The sequence below is a fragment of the Diabrotica undecimpunctata genome, chromosome 1 (genome assembly GCF_040954645.1).
Source record: "Diabrotica undecimpunctata isolate CICGRU chromosome 1, icDiaUnde3, whole genome shotgun sequence".
NCBI classification, from domain to species: Eukaryota; Metazoa; Arthropoda; class Insecta; order Coleoptera; family Chrysomelidae; genus Diabrotica; species Diabrotica undecimpunctata.
Window position 1 is genome coordinate 73,370,264 of NC_092803.1, and position 15,320 is coordinate 73,385,583.

Sequence of the window (15,320 nt, forward strand, 5' to 3'; positions counted from 1 at the left end):
ATTAAACTTAGAGCTAAGATTAATATTATTATAAAAATTAATATGAACATTCCATTTCTGTTCGCAATTCCGATTCAATTTCAGCTCTCGGTCAACACCATCTTCATACAGGTCACAAAATTGATTTCGAAAACTCCAGAACCATAGCCCCCATCCGCTTTTATAAACCAAGAATTATCAGAGAAGCCATATAAATAGAAAAAAGACCAAATTGCCTTAATAAAAGAGATGACGCCATACGGTTACCTTCTACATGGAGACCTCTCATAAACAAAATATCGCCCCCTTCATCTTCGAATCAAAATCCCACTGTTGGAAATGTTTGCACCAACTCTCGCGCCAATCCCCACCCTAACCCCCACCTAGGCCACGTCACCATCGACGGTATAAATGAACCGTCCCCTGGTCCGAGTCATAGTAGTGAACTAGTGAGTGAACTAGAAGTGACTAGTGAGTGTAGTAGTGTCTGGGGGCTCGGGAGACTGAGACCTCGGAAGCCCTGAAGAAGACATCAGAGAGGATGTCGAAAGCTCGGCAAAATGGATATCAACCCGGAAGACTGGTGAGTTTAATATTAATTTTTATAATAATATTAATCTTAGCTCTAAGTTTAATATATATATATATATATATATATATATATATATATATAAATTATTGTTATATTTTAATAAAATTTGGTATACAGGCTTATCTTGCACAAAAAATAAATAGTTTTCGTTTTTTATTTAATTTTTTTTTCTAAATTTTACCACCAAGCCACTAAAAATTTTAACTTTTTACTTTGGTACCTATCAACATTTAACCGTATGAGGTTATTGATTTTTTTATAAGTCGTTTACTATGCCTATAGTACAAATATCCAGTGCATATTTGGCTACGAGCCCAATATTTAACCCTCAACTGATGACGTGATATAATCTTGACATAAACGGTGACGTGAGGTCTAACCGTACCCCAAACTTTTAAAATCATAAAAAACCAATGAATATTAATTTTGGCATACAAAAAATAAAAATAGTTGGATAAATAAAAAGGGAACACTGACAGAGCTTCTCAAAACAAATGGAACTCTACTTCTGCGGAACACAGAAAGAAATATGGAGAATGACCAGAGGACAAAGAAAAGAGATAAATGAACTAATAAAAACGAAACACATTCAGAGATAAATATGGGCATACTACAAGGTGACGGTAATGAACCACCAACGCCAGAAGTGACGGCCAACGAAGAAATAAATCTTGAGGAGGAAGAAGGAAAGGAAATTAAAAAACAGAAAATCATCAGGAGAGGACAGAATACCGAAACAGCTCCTAAAGTACGGAGGACCAAATCTGACCAAACAACTACTCAAACTAATCCAAAAAATAATGGATCAAAACAGAATTCCCCAACAATGGAGATCAAGCATCCTAAAACCACTCTTCAAAAAAGGAGACAAATCGGACCCGGAAAATTACAGAGGTATTAATTTATTAAACACAACACTAAATTTAACAACCAAACTGATAACGAATAAAATTATAACACCAGCAAAAAATAACAAGGTTTTAGGTCGGAAGATCATGCACTGACGCTATTCGGCTATAATTTATAATGAGGCAAGTGCAAGAGAAATCATTACAATACAACAAACCGGCGTATCTATGTTTCGTGGACATTAAGAAGGCATTTGATCGGGTCAAATTAATGGATGTTATCCACTTATTGTACGCAAGAGAGATACCTTTAGAAATAATCAAAACGTTCGAAAATATCTACCAAAACAACGCAATAAAAGTAAAAGTAGAAGAATAACTAACTAAATATGAGAAAAACAACTTAAAATAATCTGCTATGCAGACGATGCAATACTACTCTCTCAAAGTGAATATGAGTTTTGGCAACAACTGTCAAACTTAATGTGGATTTTGTGATTCTCCCGGAAAAATATTAATTTTTGGCGGTTTTCTGAAGATATTGTAATTGTGCTAACTAATTATTAATCTTTTTGAGATTTGTTATATTTAAATTGAATATTGGTAAATAAATAAATTGTCATTTATCCAGTCAATGTGAAATAAAAGTGAGCTCGAAGTGAACTTAAAATGTTTTTCCAACAGGGAACGGAACAGGACAAAGTGATTTTCAGTACCCTACAGCGCAGTTTCCAACTGTAATGCAGAACGAGCCTTCAAACCTAATACATCCGTATTACCAAGTATGTCAAATAAATACTCAAGATCCACCATTGTGCTCAAATCAACCAACAGTCAACCAAATGATTCTTCTTCTTTAAGTGCCGTCTTCCGATCGGAGGTTGGATATCATCATCACTATCTTTACTCCATCTACTGCTGCTCTGAAGAGTTCTATAGAACTGCATTTAAACCAGTCCCTTAAATTCTTCAACCATGACACTCTCCTTCTTCCTATACTCCTTCCTCCTCTTATCTTTCCCCGTATTATCAGCCTTAGCAGTTCATATCGCTGTTCCCTCATTACGTGTCCCAGATATTGTTTTAGATTATGACATCAGCAGATGTTCCAACCAGCAATGAAACCGTCTTAGTTACATTTGCCGATGACACGGGAATCTTGGCAGTGGATATCGACCCTAATGTAGCATCACAAAAAGTACAAAATCATTTAGATCAATTACAAAACTCGTTAAAGCGATGGAAGATCAGTGTTAATGCTAGCAAATCAGTACAAATAACTTTTACAACAAGAAAATCTACATGTTCACAAGTTTATATTAATAATACTCCCATTCTCATAAAACCGGTTCTCAAATACTTGATTGCACCTGGATGAGAAGTTTACATGTACAACCCACATTAAAACTAAACGGAAACAACTAGATCTTAAACTAAAAAATATGAACTGGCTATTTAACAAAAGGTCTCAGTTATCTCTTGAAAATAAACTGCTTCTGCACAAAGTTGTTCTTATACCAGTTTGGGCATATGGAATAGAACTATGGAGATGTAGTTAACCTTCAAATATGAAGATACTTCAAACATTCCAATTAAAAATACTCCGTATTATAAGTAAAGCTCCGTGGTATGTATCTAACCAAACCCTTCACAATGATCTGGACATCCCATTACTTAAGGACATAATAAATAATCACTCAAAAAATATAAAAATCGCATCACTGATCACAACAACGAACTGATAAATAATTTATTCACCCAACCACTTGCCGAAAGAAGTTGAAAACGGTATGGCCAGAAGACCTACCGCATTAATACTTACAGAACCGTCAATGGACGGTACCTATTACTTATTACTTTGTGTCTGGAGTAGATTGTAAACATGCAATGTAACAATAAAAAAAAGTGAAAGGGATATACAACGTATGCTGCACCAATTTAATATAACTACCAGAAAAAGACAAAGAGTATGGTTATAACAGCAAATTTATTAAAATGTAAATTGGAGCTGGAAGGTCAGATAATAAAACATGGGTTTAAATATCTAGGCATCACATTATCTAGCTACGGAAAGCTTGAAACTGAAGTGGAAGATCAAGTGAATGGAGCAAACAGAGCCCAGGTTGCCTGAATGAAACGATATGAATAAATAAAAATATGGAAAAAGAAAGGAAAGGCAGAATTTACAAAACAATCATCAGACCAATAATGACATACGTGGCAGAAACAAGACCTGACAAAGAGAGGACAAAAAGGATGTTAGAAACAGCAGAGATAAAAACACTGTGAAAAAATGATGGTAAAACACAATGGGACAGAGCTTGAAGTACATATATATGACGTAGATGCAAGGTGGAGAACATCAAGGACTGGGTAAGTAATAGAAGAGTAGAATGGAATTATCATATAAGCCGAATAACAACAAATGGAGTAGTAAAGACGGTAAGAGAAGGTTTCCCAATAGGAAGACCATCAGTAGATAGACTACAGAAATGATGGAGTGACATCTTATTGGAGGCACATTGAAAAACAATTAGAGTTGTGTCTACATAAAAAAAAGAATAGGAAAATTAGAACGGTACTCGTATTTTAAAATAATTTTAACTTTAAACAAAAATAAGAGTATGTTTAGTTATAGGTGAAAAATGATCTATAAATTTGAATTTAGATTGGAAATAGATTATTTATAAAAAGTTAGGCAATTATCATTAAAACATAAAATATAACGCTTAACAAAAAAGTTTACAATTACTCAATTATCCAGTCCTTACACATTTTTTCTGTAGATTCTAAACAAATAGGTATCATACAAAACTTGCAAAAGTCACAGAAGTTTTTTATCATTTGTCCCAGGATATTTTTCACATCGTCTTCTTTTATTATCTGCAACAAAAATCGTTACTAATGGGATTTGTTCATTTAATATTGAACTAATTAATAATCTCAACTCTCTCGGCAAATGATAGTTGGTGAATCGTCGTCGTATATGCGGTTTTATTAGATCAATACCTGATTATTTAATGAATTGAAATCTTCTACAGTTATACTGGTTTGTACAAGTGTATAAAACATATGAGTTTATGAGAGATATATTTAGCATTTAATAATCCATCTTCTTGTTCGTCGAGAACTAGAAAAAGTTTTACATTGTTGATCCAAACTATCCACTTCCCTTTTATGTTGTTGTAGAATTGTATCACCTCGGGTTTTCTAGTTTGACTATCAATTGATTCAGGTCTATACATAGGTGAAATGACTATCACAGCTTTATTTCTTGATCTGATAATCGTTTTCCATTACAACCTCTATCAGTGTATATATACGTACATATTTATTGGATTTGTTGGGTATATATATATATATATATATATATATATATATATATATATATATATATATATATATATATATATATATATATATATATAAAAGGGGGGTTGAGGTTAATTGGGTATACTATATATATGTATATTATATAATATATATATATATATATATATTATATAATATAATATATATATATATATATATATATATATATATATATATATATATATATATATTATATTTGCACCTTCCTCTAAATCCAATAACATTTCGTCAATGCATGCAAGATTATTAACGCAGTAATTTGTTTACGAATTCTCGACGATTTTATTAAAAACCAAAAAATGGCTGCCGATCTACTAATATTTTCGCTGTTCTTTCTGTATTATGGGTCATCAAATCTTAGACAAGTTAATAAAGTGAGTATTCGTTTTAGATTCTAAGTCTTCATTACTTGATTTAAAAATTGCTAGAAATAGCAGACCAAATAATGCTTTAAGTTATGTTTTGTCGATATCTTATAATTTTACCTTATCTTCATGTTTATATTTCTACCTTGCTAAAGCCAGTCTATTATTTGCCGTTCTTTAGCATTTATTCTATCACATCATCAGTGAAAATACATCGCCAAACACTTGTTGGATTTTGATCTACTAACAATTTTACAGGGCCTTTCAGACCAGGTAAATGCTTACCAAATCAATTTCTTGGGTTTTGCTGCTCGTTTTCTGCGCAAACTGCATTGACCATTTGTATCGATTTCTTCCATAAAACGCCATTCCTATATCATTTGCAGAATCCAATTCTTACTCACTACGCTCACCATAACAGTCTCTTGTGTATTTTGTTCAGATTCTCTAGTTTTGTTTACTATCTGTCCTATCATTATCAACTTTTATATCTTAATCATTGTCGACTATATCGTCTTCCAAATCAGCGTCCAGTTTATCATATCATTGCATTACAGTCTCCTCGTATTTTTCACGACAATATTTAATTTTTGTAATTATACTGGCTATTTCTCTGCAAAAAATTAATTATGAAAATATTACATTCATGGTGACGAGTCAAGAAGCGATAATTTAATCTCAGACCAGTAGCGTCTTCAATAGGCAGGCCATGTATTTATGTATTTAGGATGGAAGAAAAGAGGCTTTCAAAAAAACTTTTAAATGCAAGAATGTTGGGAAAGAGACCTACTGGAAGACTAAGGAAGTGATGGAAGTACGATGTGGATGAGGACGCCAGAAATCTCCTTTGCAGTCGATCGTACAGGAGAATGGCTACAGACCGTAATGGATGGAGAGGTTTCATGAGGGAGGCCAGGGCTCGAATTGGGCTGTACAGCCGTAAGATGAATGGAGCGACTTTTGTAGCGGGCGAATAGTTGGCGTAAGAGAAGCCGGATTTTCTTTTCTGGAAATTGCAAGTAGAAGCTTAGATACTGTGTTAAGGCCGATCACGAAGATCAATATTACTGATGAATCTCGATTCTATTTAGGGATGCATGATGACTGAGTCAGGGCCAGAAGAAGTTCAAAGAAGAACGTCAAAAACCTACAGTTTTTTTTTGTCGAATTGTACATAGTTAGGATGTGGATTGCCATTGCTTATGGTTTAAGGTCACTTCTAATCTTCCTTCTCAAAACAGCAGATTTGTTTAATCTTCCCTATATGTTCTGCAGCTATTCTGCATAACAAAAAAGTTTCCTCGAAACAGTGCAAAAATTTTCCCGCTTCCCCAAACTCTATGGACCGGCTAAACCCTAAACTTTAAAACATAGATGACCTAAGAAGATTATAACTGGAGTCGCTCCAGTAAAAACAAATATGATTAAATGGGGGAAAATAGACCAAGATAATGTAAACTGCGACTGATGACAGATACAAAATATGGAAAACCTTCTTACATGTCAAAACTGTCCCATCGGTATACCCTCGAAGATTTGTCGCTCGCGAATAAAAATGGAACCGACGCGATGCGTAGCTTGGTACTATGGTACATTTGTGGGTACGTTTTTCAGGTATCATTGAAATATTCATAAATTCATCTTCAACTTCTCTTCGCCACTTGCTTCTATCGAAAGTACATGTTTATTTACGATAGATTGGATTGCTTGTTCTTGATTTTGATAAACGGAATTCTCTATTCATTGCTGTTAAATTCATAAATATATCTTAATTTTCTGATAATCATGCTCTTCAATTCATGCTTTCAATTTTTTCCTTGTTTAACTTTTCCCGCGTAGTTTTTCTTTTCTATTTATCGTTGTTTCACCTTATATTTTGAAGTGATAAGAAATCTATTTCAGAACTATCCACATGCCGAGCTTGTCTTGCATTTTCTTTAATGTTAGCAAAACTTTTGTGTTTCACGTTCTAATTTTTACTTTTGCCTTCTTTTTTGTTACGCTTTATTATGTATTTGTCCAGTTCCAGTTTTTTTTTCCATTTTTCATACATCATTTATACTCAGGTTATGTTGATTTTATTTCTTGTGATGATGTATGTATTTCATTTACCTGTTGTCTTCCTTTCACCTCCGTCCGTTTACTTTCTATTATTTTTTTTTATTACTTCAAATCCAAACCTTAAAATGAAACAAAACGAATAGTTTTTTGCATTTCTACTTAGATCTTATGTAAACCATGCGGTCGATATGTATGGAATAAATTCATTTTTAGCGTTTTTATGTACTATGTAAAAAAAACCTAAAGCAGGTCGATTTTTATTCTTAAATTGACAATTTACAGTATGAAAATATTACCCCCTCCAGCAACCCCTTTGAATTATAAGCACCTCCTCGAAAATTTTAAATAACAAAGGGGGTTCGTGTGGCACCTTGTTAGAAAGGGATTTTAGCCCTATGTTCAGCAATATAGTTTTTTGAGTTTGTGCAATCATAACTGAGAAAATTGATTTTTTAAATTAAATGTTCAACGTGACCACCATCATTCATTTCTTGACAATTCTTCTTCTTGATGTGCCTATCCGTTACGAATGTTGGCGATCATCATGGCAGTCTTTATCTTATCTGCAGCAGCGCGGAAAAGCTGCACAGATGTTGTATTGAACCAGATTCTGAGGTTCTTTAACCAAAATGTTCTTCTTCCTGGACCTCGTTTTCCAAATATTTTTCCTTGCAGGATGGCTTGACGGATACCATATCTGGATTCATTTCGCATAATATGTCCGAAGAACTGTAACTTTCGAGATTTGACAATAACCTAGGCAATTTCGGAATTCTCGTACAACATTTTGTATGACCTCGGGGGTTATTTTGTTAATTTCTTCCGTTATCCTAACTTTTAAATCAGAAATATTGCCTGGTCTATTAAAATATACTTTAGATATAATCAGGTATTTTCGTATCTGCTCTGCTAAACATTAGTGAAAAAACTTTAAAGATAATAAAATATTAGTCAAAAAGCCAACTAAACAATTGATATGAATCAATGGCTCATTTGTCCGAGACTCAAATAATAGACATTTTAATTATCATTGGTTGTGGTAATAAAACAAGAACTTAAAAGTTTTGTGAAATGTTTAATAGTAAATACCCTGGTCAACAAGTTTCGCAGTCTACAGTTAAAAAAATTGAAAAGAAGTTTCGTTATACTGGACATGTACCTAAAAAATATTGAAAAACCAGGTAGAAATGTTAAATTTACGGATGAAAAAAAGTTAGATGTACTTCTAGAGATTGAGAAAAATCCGCATAAGACAACTCGAGAACTTGCCGCCGTCAATGATGTAAGTAAATGATCTATTTTGAGAGTTTTGCGTAAAGAAAAATACCACACTTACAAAGTTCAGTTGGTTCAGGAATTAAATGAAGATGATCCTGATATAAGGCAAGAATTCTGTGAAATGATGATGGACAAACTGAACGCAGATTTGCGGTTCATAAACAAAATAGTTTTTTCTGATGAAGCGGCGTTTCATTTTAACGCACCAGTTAACAAGCAGAACTGTAGATATTGGAGCAGAGAAAATCCTAACTGGGTGTGTGAGGAGATTTACACGCAATATCCTAAAAAAGTTAACGTTTGGGTTGGTATCATTTAGAATAAAATTATTGGTCCTTATTTTTTTGAGGGCACAGTTGATGGAGAGGTTTATCTAAATTTTTTTATTTACTTTTTAGTGCCTATATTACGAAGATTTTTTTCTGATATTAATCATCCAAATGAGATAGATCGATTTATTTACTACCAACAAGTTGAAGCTCCACCGTATTTTGCACGTATAGTTAGAAATTATTTAACGAGGTTTTTCTCAATCGGTGGATTGGAAGACACGGAACGATTGAATGGCCTGCTAATCCCCCGATTGGACTCCTCTTGATTACTTCTTATGGGGTTATTTAAAATCTGAAGTATATTTTAATAGACCAAACAATATTGCTGATTTAAAAGTTAGGATAACGACAGAAATTAACAAAATAATCCCCGAGGTTGTACAAAATGTACGAGAATTCCAATATCACCTCGGTTATTGTCAAGAAGTGAATGGTGGTCATTTTGAACATTGAATTTAATGTTAAAGTGCATTGAAAAATACATTCTAAGTATTATGTGACATTATTATCTTCATTAAACCTAAAGTTTTGTGATAGAGACAAATCAAAATTTTACATCTTAAATCAATTTTCTCAGTTATGATTGTACCAAACTTAAAAAACTTTATATTGCTGAACAGAGGACTAAAACCCCTTTCTAACAAGGTGCCATACGACCCTCTTTGTTATTTAAAATTTTCAAGGGGGTGCTTATAATTCAAAGGGGTGCTGGAGGGGTATAATATTTTCATACTGTAAATTATCAATTTAAGAATAAAAATCAACCTGTTTCAGATTTTTTTCACATAGTACATAATAACGCTAAAAATTAATTTATTGCATACATATGGACCGCATGTATATACTTTTTTGTTTTTTACATTACTCAGCTTCTAATTATTTTTCATTACCTTACCAACTAGATGTATATTTTCTCTTTTTCTTGCATACTATTTAAGTATATCATTTGCGTTAATATAAAATTATGGTTACTGTAAATGTATGGTATATTTTAAAATATGGAAAATAAGCAGATAAGATCACTATTACATTATCAATCTCAGATTTTACGTTAAAACCCTTAAATTTCCCTTATGTCATATGATATATAGTAAACGTTTGCAATAAATTTTAATTTTTTCTTTCCCTGCTAAAGTCCCTTGCATTTAAAACACTTCGTTTGTCGTTAAAATAAAACGTCCTTGCAAAGAAAATTTTAATTAAAGAGATCAACTGTAACGTAAAGCCTGCTGGAACTTGCAAAGCAACTCCTCATCTTAAGAATTTCCGTATTACATAACCTTAAAAAGTGACACAGCCACCTAGAAACCGCCCCTTGATACTTGATGAGTAATTTCGTAATTCCTGCCACAAATGCTGTCGACTATACTCTCAAGATTAATGGCAGCAGTATATTAGTATTCATTATTTAGTACACCGTAAGGAACAAACGAGGCTGAAGTGCACTTACGTGCGCCATCTTGCGGTATATCGTATATAGTTATAGGGTGCTTATTAATATGCTTAGCCTGCTCTTGAAATAAAATTTACCTAATTATGGTCGAACAGGGTTAACATATTGAAAACAAGATATATTTTCAGATATAATTTTTTATTTGAATAATACAGTTTTATTACACGTTTTTGTTTTTACAAAGTGTTTTACATTAAACGCTCGTAGTTTTGGAATCTGCTTTATTAATTCTAAATGTTTTTATAAAAGCAGACAATTAAAAGTGAATCATTTAAATATTCGACTTTTATATTCAGTGATTGGTAAAAAATTTACCAATAAGTACAATTTAGATTTACAGATAAGAATTGTACATTTGCGTGGACATTATTTTTTGTAAGCGGTACAGGAGCAGTTGTTCAGTAGAATTCAAACCGTTTAAAATGTCCATATAATATTAAACGTATAATTTGAAATAAAATTATCAGTGTTAATAGTATTGATAAATTTTTCCCACTTGTTTTGTTGTTTGCGTTAAACAAACAGTTTGGCGAATCAAAATATTTACCCGGGCGTAAAATAGGCGTGTTTTATAGAGTTGAGTGATTTGGATGGGGAAAACCCCCTGATCAATCCTCCTTTAATACAGATGAAAATCAGGTTGGTACTAGAGAATTCACAGATGTAAGTAGGTAATGTTTATTTAGATAAAATATCATGTTTATGTAGAAAATTGCTCGGAATCTTTCAGGCAGCGGTAAGTTAAATGCTTTAAGAGTTGGTGACATTATTCTTTCGGCATTTCCTGAATTGGAGTCAAAAATTATCAATGGGTCTTGCTTCTGAGGCATATGTCATTATTGGTCCTACACTGGCTTTATAAATTCTTGACTTCATCTTAGTATTAATGTGTCTGTTTTGCCATATAGTGCTATTCAGGGATCTTGCTAGTCTATTTGCTTTTGTACTTGATCTCTTACTTCTTTGTCCAGGTCTCCATAGCTGGACAGTATAATTCCAAGGTATTTTATTTCCATTACTTGTTCAATACTGATGCCATCAATTTTTATTTTACATCTGGTTGGATCTTTGCTGACTACTATTGTTTTAGTTTTTTGAGATGAGATTGTCATATTAAAATCTTTTGCTCTTATGTTAAATCTGTGGACTGTCTTTGCAGACTATCTTTATCTTGTGCTATCAATATTGCGTCGTTTGCGTAACAGACTATTTTGATTTCTTTGTTTTCCGTTCTGTATTCTCTTTCTTTGTTAACGCCTTTGATGATTTCATCCATGATCAAATTAAAGAGCATGGGGCTCAATGAATCCTCTTGTCTTATTCCGCTGCCTATTTCTATAGGTTCTGTAGGTTTTACATCTATTCTGACTTCCATTTTATTGTTTTGGTAGATGTTTTCAATAGTTAAATATATTTAGGGGACCTTTCCTCTGAATGCTTTCTTTAAGTCAATCAGATACAGAAATGCTGATCGATTATAGTCTAGGGATTTCTCAGTAATTTGCTTTATGAAGAATATTGCATCTATCAGATGCAATTTTCGTAATTAGAGATATTGATAAAAAATTTCCTGAAGTTTAAATAAAATCAAAAATTAAACAATATCATATAGAGTTATAGACGAAGTTATAAATGTTTGACGAATGAAACGTAAAGAGGAATTAATTGAAAATTATTTCAAAAAAGTTTATTATGTCGCCACAAAATCGTGTATAGTTTCATTTTAATCTCAGCTATTTGCCGCGATATATATATATATATATATATATATATATATATATATATATATATATATATATATATATATTGTTGTGATCTGCTTTATGATGTCTTGTTATTGATTAAGACTAATTTAATTAATCCAATTATTTAATTAATTGGTTCACTAATTTATACAGAGTCATACAATTCAATTACTATTAAAAATTCTCAGGGTGCCTTTTTAATTTTACTTTAATCAGTTTACTTTATATATCTCTTCTAGTGGGTTCAGTATCTCCTAGTTGCTCATAATCGGGATAAAACAGGAAACGGAACTAACATTAAAACAACATAAATATGCACACAAATTATTATTTATTTCAATAAGCAATACGGTGAATGTTAATAAATAACTTTTTGTGGGCAATTATCTTTCCCAACAAACTCCCATACACCAAATTTAATTTTAATTAACAAACTATCAATTGATCTGCTTTATAATAATATCTACTAAAAAATTTACCATATAAAAAATATAATTTATTCACAAAAAAATAACTCTTTAAAACTTGGAATCTTTGTTCGTATGCTTATATTTGATTTTATCTTTAGAATGTCTTAAAGTTTTCTTTCATTCAAATTATTTGACTGACCTTTATTTTTTACACCAATGATGTCTCCTCTCGATCAAACCACAGTTCCTTCCTTGATTGATTATGTCCGGCTACCATCAAATCTTTCCAGTTCTCAGCATCGCTCCAAAACCGCATACCAGCAAACTACTCCTCCGAAAACACAAGCCCAAGCCTCTTTTGACCGGTACTCTTTATTCACAAATTCTCCTTTCTTTCTCAATTAGATCTCGTGGACTATGCAGACTCAAAAGAGGTATTAATCTTCTCGTTTTTGATCTGCTCTCAGCTTCCACCTTTTTCACTAACAAATGAAAAACACTCCTACTCCGATTGACTACACAAAAAAAACACGTCTTCTCTTCTGGTCTGCCGGTAACATAAAAATTTTTTAATCTCTCCAGACAACCTTCTCAAACTCTCTCATCCCCCATCATTCCTTTTTAACCAATCATAAGCATTCGTCTTTCCCACTAATTTTCGATTCAGAAAATTTCCAACATAATATTTAAAACAAATAAACTAATTTCACTCAAATTACTTTTCAGAAACCATTAACAATTTTGCCTTTTTCAACCGAACTAAGCTTCCAAATTCTTGTTATCTCATATCTAAATCTAATTCTTATTTACTTTCGAAAAATGTCCACCGCAAAATACAATTACAAAGTTTATTCCTTAAATATATAATTACACGAATTCCATTGTCCTTTCACTATTCACTTAGTCCTTCAAGGAAAAACTAGTCCGTCACGGAAACAATGACTTTTCTTATTCTAACGGTTACAAATAAGTACAGGGTTGTATTTTAACTTATATGCCCGCGGTATATTAAAATAATAAAAAAAACTCTTTATTCTATTTCTGATCGATAAACTGATCCATAACAAATCCCCGCCTTGTTTTGAGATACAAATATTCTTTTTTTTAAGTGTAACCAAAAAAAAAATATTATTTTCTCTCAACACAAACTTTTTCTTTTGTAGTCATTTTATCCTATCCTAAATTTTTATTACTCCATCTTAAAATCTATACTATTTTTATTTATGGTATTTGTACACATCCTGGATATTGTAAACTCCTCGTATCTTTTCTGATTCTACATGTCTAAGAACATAGCTGTTTATTCCATTTTCATTTTGTATGATGTATGGACCCTCGAAAATAGGCATTAGCTTTGCACACACGTCCCCCGTGAGATTTGATATTCGTAACGCCCTTACAAGCACCTTTTCTCCCTTCTGGAAAGTCACTGGTCTTCGTTTTCTATTCTGGATTTGCCTTTGGATATATTTTTCATTACTGCGCTGCAGCCTCCTTCGAACAGTTTCCAATACTATTTGATACTCCCTCTGCTCCGGTTCTTCCCATGGCCGTACTGGCATAATACCCTTCATGACATATTCCGGCGTCTCTTTTGTCACCGTACTTGGAGTGGTGTTCAAGTAGTTTTCGATTTCTGCCACTTTCCTATCCCATCGTCGATGTTGTCCAATGGCAGCAATGCGGAGGAATTTTGTAGTCTCTTGTATAAAACGTTCTGACGGATTACTTTTAGGATGTCGGATACTGACAAAATTTGTCCCTATTCCCCTGTCTTGCAACTGTCTCTTGAATCGGTCACCCCGGAAATACGTAGCATTGTCTAAAAGAATTTTCCTTGGTGTTCCTACGGTGGCTATAAAATTGTCTATCTTTCTCATAATTTCTTCCCCCTTTGTCGTACGGCATGTGTATAGCTTTACATATTTCGAAAAAATATCTACCATCACCAAAATATGTTTGTTCCTCTGCGTGGTCATTATCAGATCACTTAACATATCTATTGCTACAATGTCTAATTTTTGGTGGGATACAATATTTTTAGCCACATTTTCATTTCGGAAATTTCTGCTTTTATATTTTTGACATGTTTCACATCTTTGGGCAACTTCTTTTGCAATCTTTTTGGCATATATAGTTTTCGCGAAAAACCAACCAAACCTTCCTGCTGCCGATATGTCCATTGTCCTCGTGTAATTTCTGTATGATCCTTTTTGCCAATGTCTGTGTTATCACGTATAGTTCCTTTCCATCTAGTCGTTTGAAAAATATACCGTTTTCACTCTCCGCTCTTCTTTTTTCTCTTTCTTCCAGGTCTTCTTAATTTGTTCTAATTTCGTTTAACGAAAATACACCTTCCTCTTGTGTGAAAATGTTCAGTCCTACATGAAAAGCAATTACTTCCTTTTTCCCCGAGTCTTCATCCCTTGTGAGAGCGTCAGCTATAATGTTGTCTTTTCCTTTTATATATCGAAACTCAAAGTCATACTCCTGTAGTAACAAAATGCCTTTATGTATACGATTGTTAACCAGACGATTTTTCATTATATATACCAAAGCTGCATGATCAGTTTCGATTGTGAATTTTGCTCCCAACAGATAAAATCTTAACTTATTTACACAGAAAAGTACGCTAGCAAACTCTAGTTCAGTCACACTGTATTTTCTTTCGTGTGTTTTTGTCACCCGGGAAATAAAACAAATCCGCACTTCTTGATTGTTTTGTATTTGCGACAAAACTCCCGCAAATTTTTGTATGGATGCATCAGTTCTTAGTATGAAAGGCAAATAGTACATGGGATGATATATTTTTGTTCCTTTCGAGAATTCCTCTTTTAAAATTTGAAAAGCTTTCTCTTGTTCTTCTTTCCAATTCCATTTAACAC

The 15,320-nt window shown here is 32.8% G+C and overlaps 1 protein-coding gene across 3 annotated transcripts in view; it reads left to right on the plus strand.

Annotated features, from left to right (window-relative positions):
• LOC140450695 (uncharacterized) overlaps positions 1-15,320 on the plus strand; it is a 651,216-nt gene that overhangs the window by 138,342 nt on the left and 497,554 nt on the right. The gene's annotated exons all lie outside the window — the stretch shown is intronic.